This window comes from Delphinus delphis, chromosome 2, assembly GCF_949987515.2.
Source record: "Delphinus delphis chromosome 2, mDelDel1.2, whole genome shotgun sequence".
Lineage (NCBI taxonomy): Eukaryota > Metazoa > Chordata > Mammalia > Artiodactyla > Delphinidae > Delphinus > Delphinus delphis.
This window is the reverse complement of record NC_082684.1, coordinates 101,797,252-101,813,839: the sequence shown is the minus strand read 5'-3', so window position 1 is coordinate 101,813,839 and position 16,588 is coordinate 101,797,252. Positions and strand designations below refer to the sequence as shown.

The 16,588-nt window shown below is 46.2% G+C and overlaps 1 long non-coding RNA gene across 4 annotated transcripts in view; it reads right to left on the bottom strand.

Moving 5' to 3' along the window:
* LOC132420671 (uncharacterized) overlaps window positions 1–16,588 on the bottom strand; it is a 54,178-nt gene that overhangs the window by 18,424 nt on the left and 19,166 nt on the right. The gene's annotated exons all lie outside the window — the stretch shown is intronic.

Here is a 16,588-nt window from a genome sequence, read left to right as displayed (position 1 = left end):
CTTTATCACATAACAATCCATCTTTTCATCACTCTGTCCATTGATTAACCCATTTTATTTTAGTCAATTTTCAAGTTAACTGCAGAGATCAGTACAGTCCTTCCGGATAGTTCAGCATACACATTATTAACTAGAATTTAATATTTGCTTATAGTTTTTCATCTGGATGTAAAATTTACAGTCAGTTAAGGGCACACGAGATTCTTCATGATGCATGTACACTTGCTCAATTTTGATAATGCATATGTCACCCGAACCCCTATCGAGATATAGAATATTGCCATCACCCCAGAATGTTCTTTTACAACCTTTGCATTCAGTCCCCACTTTTGTCCCTTAGAGACAACCACTTTTTTTTCCACTGTAGCTTAGTTTTGACTGTTCTAGAATTTCATATAAATGGGATGATACAGTATTTACTTTTTTGTAAGGTTTTTTTTCACTTAGCATAACGTTTCTGAGATCCATCCCTCTTGTTGCCCGTATCAGTAGTTCATTCTTTTTTTTTTTATTATTATTACTGAGTAGTATTCCATTTATGTATGTGCTACAGTTCGTTTTTTCAGCATTCTGTTGATGGGCAACTGATCTGTTTCCAGATTGGGGCTATTATGTAAAAATCTGCTAAGAATATTCATTATAAAACTTTGTATAGAGCATGTATTTTCATTTTTCTTGAGTAAATTCCTGAGTAGAATTGGATGTCATATGGCAAGTGTACTTTTAACCCTAAAAGAAAATGCCAAACTGTTTTCCGAAGTGGTTGTACCATTTTACATTTCTACCAGCAAGTCATGAGAATTCCGGTTGCTTCACCTCCTCACCAACATTTGGTAAATGCTATGTTGTGTGTGTGTGTGGTAAAATATACATAACATAAAACTTATTATTAGTTATATTTAATATATTCACAGTGCTGTGCAACCATCACTACTATTAAGTTCGAGAACATTTTTGTTACCCCAAAAGGAAATCCTGTACCCACGAAGCAGTCACTTTCCATTCTCCCCTCCCTCCAGTCCCTGGCAGTCGCTAAAATGGACATACAATACGTGGCCCTTTTGTGCCTGACTTCTTTCACTCAGCATAATGTCTTCAAGGTTCATCATGTCGTAGCCCGTATCAATGCTTCGATCCTTTGTGTGACTGAATAATATTCCATTATATGGATATACCACACGTTGTCTATCCATTCATCAGCTGATGGATGTTTGGATTGTTTCCACCCTTTGGCTATTGTGAATAGTGCTGCTATGTCCACATTTTTGTTTGCACACCTGTTTTCAGTTCTTTCAAGTATGTACCTAGAAGTGGAATCGCTTGGTCATATAATAATTCTGTGTCAGCTGCAGGTATTTTTTTGTAGATATTCTTTATTAGATCAAGGAAATTCTATTACTAGTGTGTTACCTTTTTAAAATTCAAAATACATATTGTGTTTTATCAAAAGTTTTTCTACACTTCCTGACTTGATCCTACCATTTCCCTTTTTATGTCAATTTGGAAAATTATACTGAATAACTTTAAAAATACTAAACAACTTTTGAATTCTGGAGTCAGCCCAACTTTGTCATGATGTCCATACGTCAGAAGAGCTTGTAGCATCTAAGCAGTACCACTGAGAACCAGTAACTGGCCCTCTGGGAGAAATGGCCCCAAATGCTGTCTTCCTATCTCACTCCTGCCTCGCTCCTGGTGAGCAGGTGTTCAGGTCGGCCTCAGGGGAGCTAGTCTAAATCACTTAGTGCACCATCACTGGACGTGGAGATCCTACTCCTATATATTCTTCAAAGTCTATGCAAATGCCATGGTAACAGGGAAGAGCGAAATCCGACTACATGTTGGATCTGTTTCTTCTACTTTAACCTTTGCTTTCTGCTGCTTTTGTTCACTAAAAGGATACATAGTGGCCTGCCTCGGGGAACCCTGCCCCTCTGCCTGAATGTTAAACCAAAGTGCCTTTGTTCAGGGAAGCATCCTGACCCTGTCCACCTGTGGATGGCTGCAAGAAAGAAGAAATTAACACATCCTCTCCGGGAGGCTGGCCATTCCAGGGTATATTTCAAAAACTCATGGCCTTTTTACTTTACTTCCTCATCTCCTCCCACTCTCTTTGCTGTAAAAGAAACTGGCATCCAAACCCCGAATAAAGTCGTACTCCTTTGCCTCAACAGCTCGTCTCCGATTAATTGGGCTGTCATGCGGCGATCAGAGCGAGCTTGGACTGGGTAACACCATCTCCTCTTTAAAATCCTTCCCTATTTCATGTTCTGTGTGATCGCCCCTTCCCCTACTGTCTCCTTTACCAGATTCTAAGCCCTTTGAAGGGAGGGGCACATCGTGGTTATCTTCAGGTTTATAGTTCCTGTCATTATATAGTATGTGTTCCATGCATGTCTAGGGAATGAGTGAATAAATCTTTCAAGAGAAACATAAAGCAGAACAGAAAAAGCCCTAGAGGTCACTAGGTCTTGCAGTGAGCTTTTTTCTTTTTTAAAGCAACAGAACCCTTTTTCCAATTGAACTCCTATGCAGAGCCCACCACTAAGACATACAAATGGAGGTGCTCTGATGGAGGTGGGGGGCGTTGGGGGAAAGCATAGCGCTCGGATCCTTTTATTTATTTATTTTTAAAATTTTATATTTTGGCTGTGCAGCACACGGGCTCTTAGTTCCCTGACCAGGGGGATTGAACCCGCCCCCACCCCCCCCCCCCCCTCCTCGCACTGGAAGCATGGAGTCTTAACTACTGGACAGCCAGGGTAGTCCCAGAGCCCGGATCCTGTAACTCCCCCTCTCCCCGCCAGGAGTCCTCCAGGCACATCTCTCCTGAGCTGTAGACCCGCTGGACCACCTCCCTTGAATATTCCGTCGGTGCCTCCAGCATGTCCTGGGCGGGTCTCATCCTCTCCACCGAACATGCCCTCCTTCTTGGGTTTCTTACCTCAGCAAGTGTGTCCTTGACCTCCTTAACGCCTCCAGCTTCCTCACTGCCTTGTTGCTAGTCACTGTGGGTCTGCTTCTTGAACGCCTCTCATTCATCTTTTCCTCTCCATCCTCATGATCTCTACCTTAATTTGGGTCCCAAGCATGTCTCTCCTAGTTACACAAGCATTGCAGAATTACAAAAGCATCCTCCCCAGCCTCTATCATTTCCAATCCTCTCCCAGCCAAACTCTCCTCTGTTCCTGAAATGTTCTTTCTCAAATGCAAATCTGACTGAGTCAGTGCCTTGCTTTAAGCCCCACTATCCACAGGATAAGTACTACTCCTGTTAGCCCCTGACCACGGCTCACCTTTCTTCCCCTGGTTGTTGGGCTCTGGTTTATATTGAAGTTGCAGTTACCCCGAACTTCTGTTCCCTTTCCCGCCCCATCTCTCCATGCCTCCTTCTCAGCCTGGCAAACTCCTACACATGCTAAAGCGTCAGCTCCGTTGTCATCTCGTCGGAAGGCTTTCCTTCTCACCCTGTGTTCCCCTGTATCAGAGCACTTGGCCCAGGGGATTACGATCATCGTGCACTTGGCTGTCTCCTTCACTAGACTGGGAACAGCTCAAGGGCCAACATCTTCCCTGCCAAATCTCCGGTGCCTACCAAAGGGCTGTCACAGACAAGGGATTTCTTAAAATACAAGGGACGTGTATTGCAAACAAAACAGACGTAGCCACACTGACTTGCAGGTGCTTCGCCATGAGGAGTTGCTATTGCCGCTTGCCAGGGGCCTCTGAGTTTTCTCAGTCCAGGCCAAACCTTTGGTAACGGGGACAGCAGCGCTTTCCACTCCGATATTAAACAGAGAGGCAAAGGCTTCTGTTCCTCTGCTGCAGTCCTACCTGGAAACACGAGGTGGCGCTCTGCGGAGGCCTACGGAGGTAGGTTCCGGGTGATCAGCCTGCCCAGCCCAGCAACAGGGGAGCCCCGATTATCCAGAATCAGTGGCAAGACTGACACTTCACCTGTTATGATGAATAGAGCTAACAGATGTTTGCATATATTCATCTATGTGCATATATGAATTTAAGAAAAACTTGTTAAGTAGCATTTTATCTACGTATGTTGGAATCAGTGCTGGGTTTTACTCCTGGCTCTGCTGCTTCTAGCTGGGTGAACTGTCAAGTTCTGGGTGTCAGATTCCTCCCCTGTGGAATAGAGATAATACTCTGTGAGCTTTAAACGAAATGACGTTTGCAAGGTTCCTGGCATCATTCCTGGCACATGCTAGATGGTTGAGGAATATTCATTTTCCCTTTTAAACGTTTTGTATCACCTTCTATGCCTCCTTGACACTGATTGCTTTCTATTTTTTTTTTTTTTTGTAGCTTCTATACCTGTCTTGTTGCTACTTATTCTGGTCTGGGAACTCCCTGAGGGCAGGACTTGTCATTTTTCTTTAACTTCAGCACCCAGCTCAGAGCTAGGTACCTAGCGGGTATTCAGTAAATATTCCATGAAAGGAGGATGACTAAATACAGCAGTCCTCTCCTCATGCCCCCACCCCAGGGTCCTCTTCCTGGGCCAGATAAAAACCTAAGTTATTTAGGTCTAGGGTGGTGGCTGTTTTTGCATAAAACACACAATTGAGAAAATCTGGTAAAATCTGAGCTGGTACTTTTGCTGCCAGTGATCCCAGAGGCTTGTCTGCCTGCACGCACCATCTGGAGAGTCTGGAAAGCCTGCCTGCAATCCTGTTAGAAAAGCGGCCCTCCTGGGCTGTGAAGAGGCGTGCAGCTCCTCAAGGTAGACACAGGATCACCTGTTGTGGGCAGAGCCAGCGGGCAGCACGTGCCACCCTGGCTTGGCAGGCAGAGAGGACACAGAGCCAGAGACGGTGGGTGGGCTGGGGTTCCTCTCCTTCTGTTTGGGGGCCTGTTTGAGTCCCAGTAATCCTGCCAGCCCTTCTATTCCTGGGGGAATAGGTCAGGCATCTCCCTGGGAGTCGTTTCCTAGGCCTGGGAGGAGCAGTACATTCCTTGGGGCTTGCCAGCCCAGCCAGGTTGGCAAAGGAGAGAGACCCCAAGTTCCTTCTGGCTGAGGGAAGAACTGAGCAGGTGACCCTAAACTACAAACAGTTCAGCAGGGAGGAGCTCCACTGGGAGCCTTCCTTAAAATCCCTAACTTGGCCAAGGATTTGAATTTTCCCCTGTTTGTGACTTTTTTCTTTATGTATGTGATAGTTCATCTCTTAAGAAATGGGAAGTGGGAATAGAAGATTCTGGAAATTCCCCAAGCTTTTCTAATGCTGGAGCAGTATGGCTGTTGAAGCTCTCTGTTGCAGGGATGGAGATGGGGACAACAAAGATGACAATAGGAGGGAGTTTCCTTTGGAAGGTACCTTTTGTTAGGAATGGTTACTTCTTGAGGGTGCCAGAAAGTAAAGGTCATAAAGACCCTCAAATGCAATGGAGCTTCTATTAAAAAACAAAAAAACCCTTTTTTCAGCATGGAAAAAAAAAGGTTTTTTTTTGTTTTTTAGGCCACACCATGTGGGATGCGGGATCTTAGTTCCCCATCCAGGGATTGAACCCGTGCCCCCTGCATTGGAAGCACAGAGTCTTAACCACTGGATCGCCAAGGAAGTTCCAGCATGGAAAAACTTTAACATACACAAGATAAAGAGAATAGAGAGCCCCGACGTGCCCCTCACCCAGCTTCACAAATTTCCAACATTTTGCCCAGCTTGTTTCATCCTTTCCCAACTTTTTTTTCCTTTTTGTTAGAGTAGAAGCTACTCAACTTATTTTAGAAGGCTAATAAGCCCTTATAAGGATCTAAGATAAGGATCGAAGGACTTATGGAGCTGGGAGGGAATCTGGAAATGTTTTGGGGACTTCCCTGGTGGTCCAGTGGTTAAGACTCCGTGCTTCCAGTGCAGGGGGCACGGGTTCTATCCCTGGTCACAGAGCCCGCAACCCGCATGCCGCATGGCATGGCCAAAAAAAAAAAAAAAGTTTTGGTCCAACTTTCTTAGGTTACAGGTGGAAAAACTGAAGCCGAATGAGGAAAATGGGACAAGAAACCAGGCCTCAGAACTCCCAGCATCATAGACTGTTCCAGCTCCAAGCAATGAAAGGCCACAGAACATTGCAGCAAAATCTCTTGTGTAGGAGGGAAAATGTCAGGAGAACTCGGAAAGACCCCATGCTCCTTAGAAGCGCAGTGAAGCGGCTCACACTGATACGGCACTTCTGAGTTTGTGAAACACCTTCATTCTGATTAGTGCATTTGATCCCCCCAACATCTATGACGGTAGGTATTATCATTGTAAACCCACAGGAAATTCTGGAAGGTAAAGGGATTTAAGTTAGTGGCAGAGCCAGGACTAACACCCAGGTCTCAGAACGTCTTTTCCTGCCCAGGGCCTTTCTCTCAGCTGGGCTGTGTCCCCGCTGGAAGGGGGTGTGCTTTACTGCTGGGCCCCCTGCTCTCTGGACCCCGATGGCCTTGGGCCTCCAAGCGCTAATTACAGCCTCACCCTGAAGAAAAACCACAGAGATGGTGGCTTTTGAAGGGAGGGATCTGTTCTCTTTTATAAGATCCGCTCATGGCTGGTGCCACTGTGGCTTCTGACTCAGACCAGGGTGCAGGGAGTTCCCCGTCAAGCAGGAGCATCTTCCTGCTTCCTGGTTTGGCTCAAGGTGATATAAGCAGAGCAAGGGGAAGAGCATTCCAGAAGGCTTTGGGCATGTGAGACTACAGGTTTGATCTGGAGTGAGTCTTCTCCCTCACTGCCAGTTGGGCAGCATCTTGAGGGGCAGGGGAGGGGTAGCACCATAGCCCTTCAGGTAAAGGGAGGACCCTTTCTGGGGGCTGAAAAAGTCAAGCCAGCCCTGTCTATACTGTCCTGCAAAAATATTGGGCTGGCCAAAAAGTTCGTTCAGGTGTTTCCGTAACCTCTTAAGGAAAACCCAAACAAACTTTTAGGCCAAGCAAATACTATAATACATTCACATGTGCTCTAAGCCCCAAATGCCTACCTTTCAAAGTCTTGGGGCAGAAGCAGAGCCAGCAGAGGAGGACCCTTAGGGGGTGGAGGAGCCCTGTGCTGACTGAGGACTTCCTGAGGGCAAAGTCCTGCGCAAAGTCCTTTCATGCTGCTCTTTGCAGACGGGGAAGGCGAATCATCCTCAGAACACACCTGTTATTGCTAGTATTCAGTTAGGAGATGTCTCCGAGGTCACGGAGTTGGAGAGTGGCCGAGCTGGGATCAGAGCTCTGTTCTCTCTGGCTCTTCCCACCCTTGCCACCTGGCCCCCGAAGGCAGAACGTAGATCCCCTTCCTGTCTGCCTCAGCTCCCGGGGAACAAGGCTGTGCCACCACTGCTGCTTGAACATGTGCCCAGGGCTGCCGTCCTTGTCTGTCTCCTCCTGATGCTGTCTCCCGGGGCCCCGCCAGCACTCACACGGCCCTCTTGGCCCACCTGTCTCTACCTCTGACCTCCATCACCACTTCTCTTAGGACAGCTTCTTCTCTGTTTATTTAGTTAGTTATTTATTTTTTTTTGCAAAAGCTTTCTTTATGAACCACGTGACTTTGATTAAACCACTGAGATTCTTTAGGCCTCAGTTCCCTCTATCATCTGTAAAATGAGACGTTTGGACCTAAGGACACCTTTTCCAGTTCCCTTCCCTCTCTGCCATTCTGTGATTCTCAGAGAGAAGCCCCTCGCCTCTTCTCTGTTACTTTAGCCCAAAGTTTCACGTATATTTGCCAAGACTTTTAAATTACCAAGCGACAGATGCTCACTGAACGTGATAAATTGGATTATCGTTGCCAATTGTTCACTCCTTCCCTGTAATGAAGTCATAAATCCACACCTTTTTTCCAGAAGGCTTTACAAAACTTCCCACTAGAGTAGGCAGAGTATATTTCCCTGTCTCGTTGGGATTTGGCTAAGCTAATAGAATGTTAGCAGATGTGACGTGAGTAGAGGTTTTATTTTATTTTATTTTTTAATTTTTATTGGAGTTTAGTTGCTTTACAATGTTGTGTTGGTTTCTGCTGTACAGCAAAAGTGAATGTCATACATACACATATATCCCCTTTTTTTTTTAAGATTTCCTTCCCATTTAGGTCACCACAGAGCACTGAGTAGAGTTTCCTGTGCTATACAGCAGGTTCTCATTAGTTATCTATTTTATACATAGTAGTGTATATATGTCAATCCCATTCTCCCAATTCATTGCACTCCCCCTTACCCCCTTGGTATCCATACATTTCTTCTCTACATCTGTTACTCTATTTCTGCTTTGCTAATAAGTTCATCTGTACCATTTTTCTAGATTCCACATATATGTGTTAATATACAATATTTGTTTTTCTCTTTGTGACTTACTTCACTCTGTGTGACAATCTCTAGGTCCATCCATGTCTCTGCAAATGAGACCGTTTCATTCCTTTTTATGCCTGAGTAATAGTCCATTGTATATATGTACCACATCTTCATCCATTCATCTGTCAGTGGACATTTAGGTTGCTTCCATGTCCTGGCCACAGCTATATAGGACACACCTTTCTCATGACAGATAGCAGAAGCCCAAGAGGCCACACCAAACTCCGAAGCACGTTTAAAACCTCTACTCGCTACAGCACTATTTACGATAGTATGTAGCTGCTGGTCCCAGAATAAGAGGCATGTGGAGCTAACAGGCATGTGGACTCCCCCCCTCAACACCTTGATGACACCATTTGAGCCCCCGAATCCAGCTATACCTGCACTAGATATATCAATAAAATTCTCTGTTTTGTTTAAGTCAGTTTAGTCAGCCATTGCTGTAATAATGCTGTGTAACAAACAATTCCCACATCTTAATGGCCAAAAAAGAGAATTCTGTTGGTTGACGTAACTGAAAAGTCCAGCAGGGTATCTGGCACAGGTCTGGCTGGATGCAGGGGCTGAAATGGTGTCATTGAGGCTCTGTCACTCTCCAGATCTCAAACAGGCTTTCTCCACTCATTCGTGGATTCAATCAACAAATACTGATGGAGTGCCCACTATGTTCCAGATGCTGAGGTTACAGTGGTGAAAAGAGAGGCCTCTGCCCTTGGAATGCTTATGTTTTAGTGGGAGAGACAGACAATAAAAACGGAAGCAAACAAATAAGTAATCTAGTGCCAGGTAGTGATAAGAGCTATAAAGTAAATAAGGTGAGGAAGAAAACCATGCAAATACCTGGAGGGGAGGATTCCAAGTAGCACAGGACCATGAGTGCAAGGGCCCTGAGGGGCAGGATGTGCACAGTGTGTGCCAGGTGTGGTCGGAGTGAGCTGAGCAGTCGGAAGGGAGACAGGAACTAGGCAGGAAGGGGAGTGGCCAGATGGCCTGGACTATTGGAGGTATGGTACAGAGTTTGGAATCTTGTTCTGGTGTTAAAGGAAGCCATAACAGGGTTTCAAACAGGAGAGTGTCATAAATTATAATACACGTGTATTTAAAACCTTGACCCTACATAAAACCTGTTAAAGTGCCAGTTGTTTTTTTTTTTCAACACAAACTATTTAGTAAATAGACTTTAAAGTCTGCTTTGAAGTAATGAGGTTGATATCTTAAAGTTCAATATGGTTTCATTTGCCTAATGGTAATCAAGTATTTAATCTTTAGTTTGAGGGTTAATCAAACTAGGTTATGGGTCTCCCCTCTTATAGCCAGGATTGCTGATGGTACAGTTACAGAAAAGTCATCAAAAGTCAGCCTGCTTGCAAAAGCCAAACACTGTCAACACTTTTCCAAAGTTTCATAACAATCTAGCTTTTGCCTTAGATACCTCATGTCCTAAGTGACACCACTAGTAACACCACAGGCTGGTTTCGAGGTAGTTTCAGAGATGCCAATAATGGACATTTTCCCCATTATGGTCAATTCATGGTCTAGCTTCTTAATACATTTAAAGTAGCTCTGTGTATGTGTGTGTGTGCATGCATGTGAGAGGGAGTGGGGAAGGAAAAAGAGAATCAGTGAAATAAAAGCATGTCTTCTGTTATTTTATAAGGTAAAAGAATTATCTGTTGAACTTGACATCATTTTCATCTGCTCTTATTTTCCTACACTCCAAAAAGTTAGTCTTCTTTTCCAATGAACATATTCTTCGTAAAGTCAAATGAATATGATCCAGTAATTCCACTTATGGATATACTATATCCAAAAGATTTGAAAGCAAGGATTCAAACAAATATTTATACACCAATATTCATAGTAGCATTATTGACAATAGCCAGAAAGTGGAAGCAACCTAACTGTCCATTGACAAGTGAATAAACAAAATGTGGTATGTACACGCAGTGGCATATTCAGCCCTAAAAAGTAAAGACATTCTGACACATACAACAACATGGATGAAACTTGAGGACATTACAGTAAGTGAAATAAGCCAGTCACAAAAGGACAAATATTGCATGATTTCACTTAGATGAGGCAATTCAAATTCATAGAAATAGGAAGTAGAGTTGTGGTTGCCAGGGTCTGGGTGGGGAGGGAAGACGGGTGTGGAGTTTTAGTTTGGGATGATGGAAACATTCTGGTAACAATTGCACAATAATGTGAATGTTGTTAATACCACTGAACTGTATTCTTAAATATGGTTACGATGATAAATTTTATGTTATGCATGTTTTACCACATACACACGAAAGTCAAACGGATCTTCTGCTCCAAAATCTTTCTAAAACCCAGGTCTAGCATAAGTCTGTCTGCTACAGACGCCAGCTACTGCCTCATTAAAGTGCAGTTCATTCCAATAAACCTCAAGGCAAGGCCTCAGGAGCTCTCATTCCATCTTTTTTTTTTTTTTTTTTTTTTTTTTTGCGGTACACGGGCCTCTCACTGTTGTGGCCTCTCCCACTGCGGAGCACAGGCTCCGGACGCGCAGGCTCAGCGGCCACGGCTCACGGGCCCAGCCGCTCCGCGGCATGTGGGATCTTCCCGGACCGGGGCACGAACCTGCGTCCCCTGCATCGGCAGGCGGACTCTCAACCACTGCGCCACCAGGGATGCCCCTCTCATTCCATCTTAATAGCGCTGACAATTATTTCTTTGTATAAACAAGTGTTTAAATATTAGGTAAGCAAAGTCACTTGTGTAAACCTCATTGCTGCTAGGAAATTCACTGGAAGATGTGATCGCAGGCATGGATCCTCATTTCTTGAGGCGCAATGTTAGTGCAGAAGCTCCTCCACAGTCACCAAGGTACAACCCATTCTCCATGGCAGCTTCTTTGTCCCCAGCCAGGCCCAGACGGCCTTTTTACACAGGGCATCATTTCAGTAGCCTTGAAGAGCAAGGCCTCCTCTTTCCAATCTTTAATGCAAGTGTCAATGAGGAAAATCTACGTGTCAGAATGCAAGCTGTCCATGTCACTTTAAAAGCCATAGAAACACCACACTTCTGTAATTCATACTTTTGGTCTAAATCAGCACACCACATTTTTATATCCAGCTCCATCACTTGCTGCAATGAAAGCTGGAAACTCTGATACAAAAATCTCTCTCCACAGGCTTCAAGGTTTCTGGTGCTAAATGTCCTTGTAGAGAGCTACCTCCTCAAGGAGGTGTCTAAGAGGATGCCTCGGCCTTCTGGTACCCCTGCCAGGTACCGTGCTATTCGATGGGAAAGATGGTGCGATTTTCTCTCAGAAGTTCATCTTCCACACAGGTGGCAGGTACTTTTGTTTCAGTGAGCTCAAAAAACTCCTGGAAGATCTTCTTCTTGTTCTCACTTCTTATCTGCCAGGCTGAGCCTCTTCAAGGGAGAAAGGTGACCTGCTATAGCTGGTGGTTAGGTGATAGTGGCAAGCCTGGTGTGGACAGAGAGAGTGATGACTCGAGAGATGGTGGGGCGGGGGTGAGTGCAAAGTGAGTGAAGGGAACTGGTGGTGCTGAGAAGTATAGACTGCAGGGCAAGAGTGGAAGCAGAGACATCAGTTGGGGGACTGCTGTGTTTTTTAGGCAAGAAATGATGGAGGTTTGCACTAGGTTTGGTGGCAGTGGATGTGGTGAGACATGGTCAGATTGGGGAGATATTTTGAAGGTAGAGTTCTGAGGCTGCGCTGATACATTGGACGTGGAGTGTGTGGTCGAAAGAGAAGACAAGCATGGTCCCAAGTGTTCTGGACTGAGTGGATGGTGAGGCCGTTTGCTGAGATGAGGACTACAGCAGGAGGGGTAGGTTAGGGGGCATGTGGGAAACTCAAAACTTGATTCCAACATGATGATGTGAAATGCCTGTTAGATATTCAAGGGCAGATGTTAGGTAGGCAGTTGGGTATATGAGTCTGCAGTTCAGAGGAAAGGCATGCTGGAGAGATAGACTGGGTGGGAAGAAGAATTCCCAGAATTCTACTTTCTGGGTCAGACCACACCACTCCACCCCTGCCACACCTACACTGAGAGGTGTGAAAGAGAGAGTCTGGAAGGCTCTTTGGTGCCCTCCACTTCCGCACTGGCCGGAGGGAAGACGGTCATGCCTCAACAAGGACAGTTGGGGTGGAATCGTGAGGATAAAGGGCTAGTTGGAGTGAGTTCAAGGGAGAATAGGATGGGAGGAAATGGAGACAGAAAGTATAGAAAATTCTTTTGAGGAGGAGAAAAATGTGGTAGTAATTGTAGGTAGACGGGAGTCAAGGGGGGCTTTTTTCTTTTTCCTTTAAGATGAGAGGAATTCCTAAATGTTGATCTTGCTGATGAGAATGATCCAGTAGGGAGGAATAGATTTGCCGGTTCAGGAGACTGTGGAGGTAACTGAGGGAGCAAATCCTAGGCAAGAAGGGGCAGGAGCTAGTGCCTTCACTGTCAGGGGGCAGAGGAAACAGGAGGAGAAGGCCAAGGACAGTCCTCCCCAGACCACATGGAATCGTACCTCCAGCAAAGTGCAGTCCCATGAACTTCAGGAATGGAGGTCACGAGACCACCGTCCCATGCTGGGAAGGGAGAAACCCCTGACACTCACTATGCCTCCACCTCGTGGCAGCCACTGTTCACCCCACTCTACTAGGAACAGAGTTTCTCAGGAAACTTTAATCCTGACCGTTTTTCAAGAATGTTCTCAGTCGAGCCAAAGCCTGTTCTTCTCCTGATGGCACTGTGTTGGGGAAATACATTTGTTCTGAAGCCCTTCCACGAAACAACTCTAACTTTGACAAAAAGAAGAATTTACTGGAAGCATTCTGAGAGTCTCAGATACCTAAACGTGGGATGGAACGATTGCAACCAGGGACTGGAAGGCACTAGGACCCTCTCCCCACTCGTCAGCTCCCCTCCTTTCTGCACAGGGACTTCATTCACTTTTACCAACCGCCTTTCCAAAGAGAGAAGCATGGCCACTTCCCAGCCTCCTCTGGGAAGTCCTTTCTTTCTTCTCCAGACTGAACTTTGATGTCATTTAGTCTTGTGGCACTTATTCTGCATTTGAATTTTCTGGTGGTTTGTGTCATATCCCCTTACACCTGTGTTAATGAAACAAAACCCCTGCATACGCATCCCCAGACCCAGCGCGGGGCCAGGCGTGTGGTGGGCACTCAGTAAAGTTGGTTGAGCAGTTGGCCGAGTGAGCGGCTGTTGGCCGTCTGCACTTTGCTCTTTGGGGAAATCTGAATTCTTGCGTCTCCAACAGAGAATTGCCCTTAAGGGGCCCAGTTTCACTTGCTCTTACCGAGCACACTTCTGCTTCCTTCATTTGCCTTGTGTCTTATTGCCATTCCATTTAGGGCAGTGGAAAGTCCGAGGCCCTCTGCCCAAGTCACTTGAAGGTCCTATTCAAATAGGGTTTTCTCTTGTACTTCCCCCAAGATGACATTTGGGGAAAGAAGAGATAATTTTACTTTCGCTTTGCCAAGTAAAACTTAACCGAAATACTAATATAGCTTCAGCCACAGTATCAGTCTAATTGTGAAGTAGGCCATTTGTCAAATACTCAACATTACTGGCCATGATAATAATAGGATCCAGTCAACATGTGTCTTGCACGTGTCAGTCCCTGTGCTGGGCCTGCTGAAGAAATCAAAGATGAATAGGCAGCTCTCTTCCTAGGAGAGCTGCCAGCCAAGGGCACCAGACAGCACCACAGCTGCCGTATAAGACACGCCAGATGTGTTATTGCTCGGGCGCAGGGTCCCGTGGAAACACACACTGAGATCTCTCTCGGCTCAGGTGAGTAGGGAAGGTTTGGTTTGACTGGGCCTTGAAGATGGAGAAGGTTCGGCAACACACGGATGAAAGAGGAAAGCCGCTGCCGTGGGAGACAGCAGGAAGAACAAATTCCTGGAGCAAGGAGAGCACGCCACAGAGTCAGGGCAGGGGGCAGGACTGGGGTGAGGTGAGGTCGAGTCAGAGCACGAAGACCCTTCGAGGAGTTTGGGCTCCTCTTCAGAGACAGCAGGAAGCCCTTGGAGGATCCTGATCTGGGGAGCGGGATGAGCAGTGGGTATTCAAGTGAGATCCAGAGAGGGTGAGGAAAGATGGTCTGAGCACACACCTGTCCACACAGGTGTGCAGAAGGGATGAGGGACAAATCAGTGCAGGAGGACATGTTGCACTCAGACATTCTGTCTTATGTGGGCCCATTTATAATTGCCACCTCCCCCTGGCTTCAGCACCCCCTACTCTTTTTCCTCCTCCATCTCCTTTGTGGCCTCTATAACCTTAGTCAAAACCCCACCCCACAAGCCGCATCTGGTGATACCTCTCATCTTCCCTCCCTGCCTCTCAGCTCCCTTGGTCCACAGCTGGTTGTTCTCTCCAGGGCCCAGTTTCAGCCTTGTTCCCAAAGACAACAGGAGAACTGGGGGAAGTCCCACCTGCTTATATTGCTCCTAGGACTTCCAGGAAATTCGTCTCCTCCGATAGGAACCAAGCTCCCACCGGGAGCCCTGTCTCGCTGGGCTACTGGCTTTTCGTGACAGGGAGGGGACTTGCCTCCACTGTGTTTTCTGATTATCGAGGCTTGGCTCCACCAGACCAAGGGAGATGACGGGGCGGGGTGGGGGGGGCACCCAGGTGGCTTCTATTTTCCCCCCTCCCTTTTGTGTTACGATGGTGTTCCCACTGAAGACTGTTGCTCTCTGCAGAGAATTTGCCCCAGCCGGAGCCTTGGAAAAGGGAAGCAGTCATGATAAGCTCAGAGGAGCTAAAGAGTAAACCACGGTGGGAGTTCCCCTGGGCCACCTCCTCCGAAGCAGCCAAAAGCCAAGCAAGTTTCCGCCCAAGGTCTGCCTTTGGGGAAAAGAGAAGTTGACCTCGGCAGCCTCTCCCTGAGGTCATGCACGCAGTCCTCGAGCCAGTCATCAGCCAGGGTGGCCTCAGGCTTCTTCCCTCATATTCCCCATCAAAACTTAACCTTTGTCAGTCATTGCTTTCTGCTTCTTGGTCAGAGCAGGAGGTGGGCTCATGGCATGATGAGATCTCTGCCATCAGGAAGGAGATTAAATGAGGTCTTCTCCAGGCAATCGTGCCTCAACCCACTTAGAAGACTTCTGGCTTCCGAGGATCTAATCCAGAGGATTCTCAGCCCTGCAGTAACCTGATGGTTGTAGAGGTGGGCAGGATCACCCCAAAATTAGAATTGCCTCCCTGATTTTCCAATCCAAAGGATTGTATGAGGATGATATTGGTTACGTTGTACACGAACATGATTGTGTCTATAAGTGACTTTGCACGTGAGTTGCACATTGTGGCAATTTTAAAACATGTCTGCAAATTCTTGACACTCTTCTTATCAAAAAAAGTGTCTGTGTTTCCTTTCCTTGAATTTGAGCAGGCATGTAATGGCTTCTACCACTAGAATATGATAGAAATGATACTCTGTGAGTTCTAAACTGGGTCATAAGAGACCACTCGGCTCCTACATTTGTCACTGGAATGCTTGCTCTTAGGATCTTCAGCCACCATGTGAGAAGTATGACCAATTTGAGATTGCCACACTGGAGAGACCACGCAGAGAGATCCTGAGACTACGCGAAGAGAGCTGCCTGGCCAAACCCAGCTGTTCTAGCCGCAGCTGTTGAGACATTCCAGCTAAACCCCAGACATCGTGGAGCAGAGACCAGTTATCCCTCCTGAGCCCGGCCCACGTTTCACATTCATGAGCAAAACAGATGATTATTGTCTGAAGCCACTAAGTGTTGGAAGCCGATTTGTTAGAAAGCATTTAGAAAGCAATAGACAACATACGTGTATGGATGTGGCAATTCATGTAAACACCATGGCTAGACACGAGGTTGTAGTTCACATATATGTTTGTGATAATAATTGCAACATTGCAGCCCCCAGTACTTTACAACTGGAAGAAGTTGTTAATTAGTTCTTAGGAGGCTTCATACTCTTCCTATTCTTATTTTCATGACAAACACTAGTAATTCCCTCAGCCCTAGCCAAGACGCCATGCTTCTTCAGTAGAAACTTCTGGCAAAATGAGTACAGTATGGAGAACACTTTCATCAGGACATAGGTGCTTACTAGGTGTGCACAGATTTGGGAAATCATATTCTACTGTCAACCCCCCTCCCCCATCCATCTGCACCCCTCAGTCCACAGTAGATCAGTGTCATACGTGTGCACTTCCAGACTCTCAGAAGCCTGGCTCCATGGCCTTAGGATGGGTT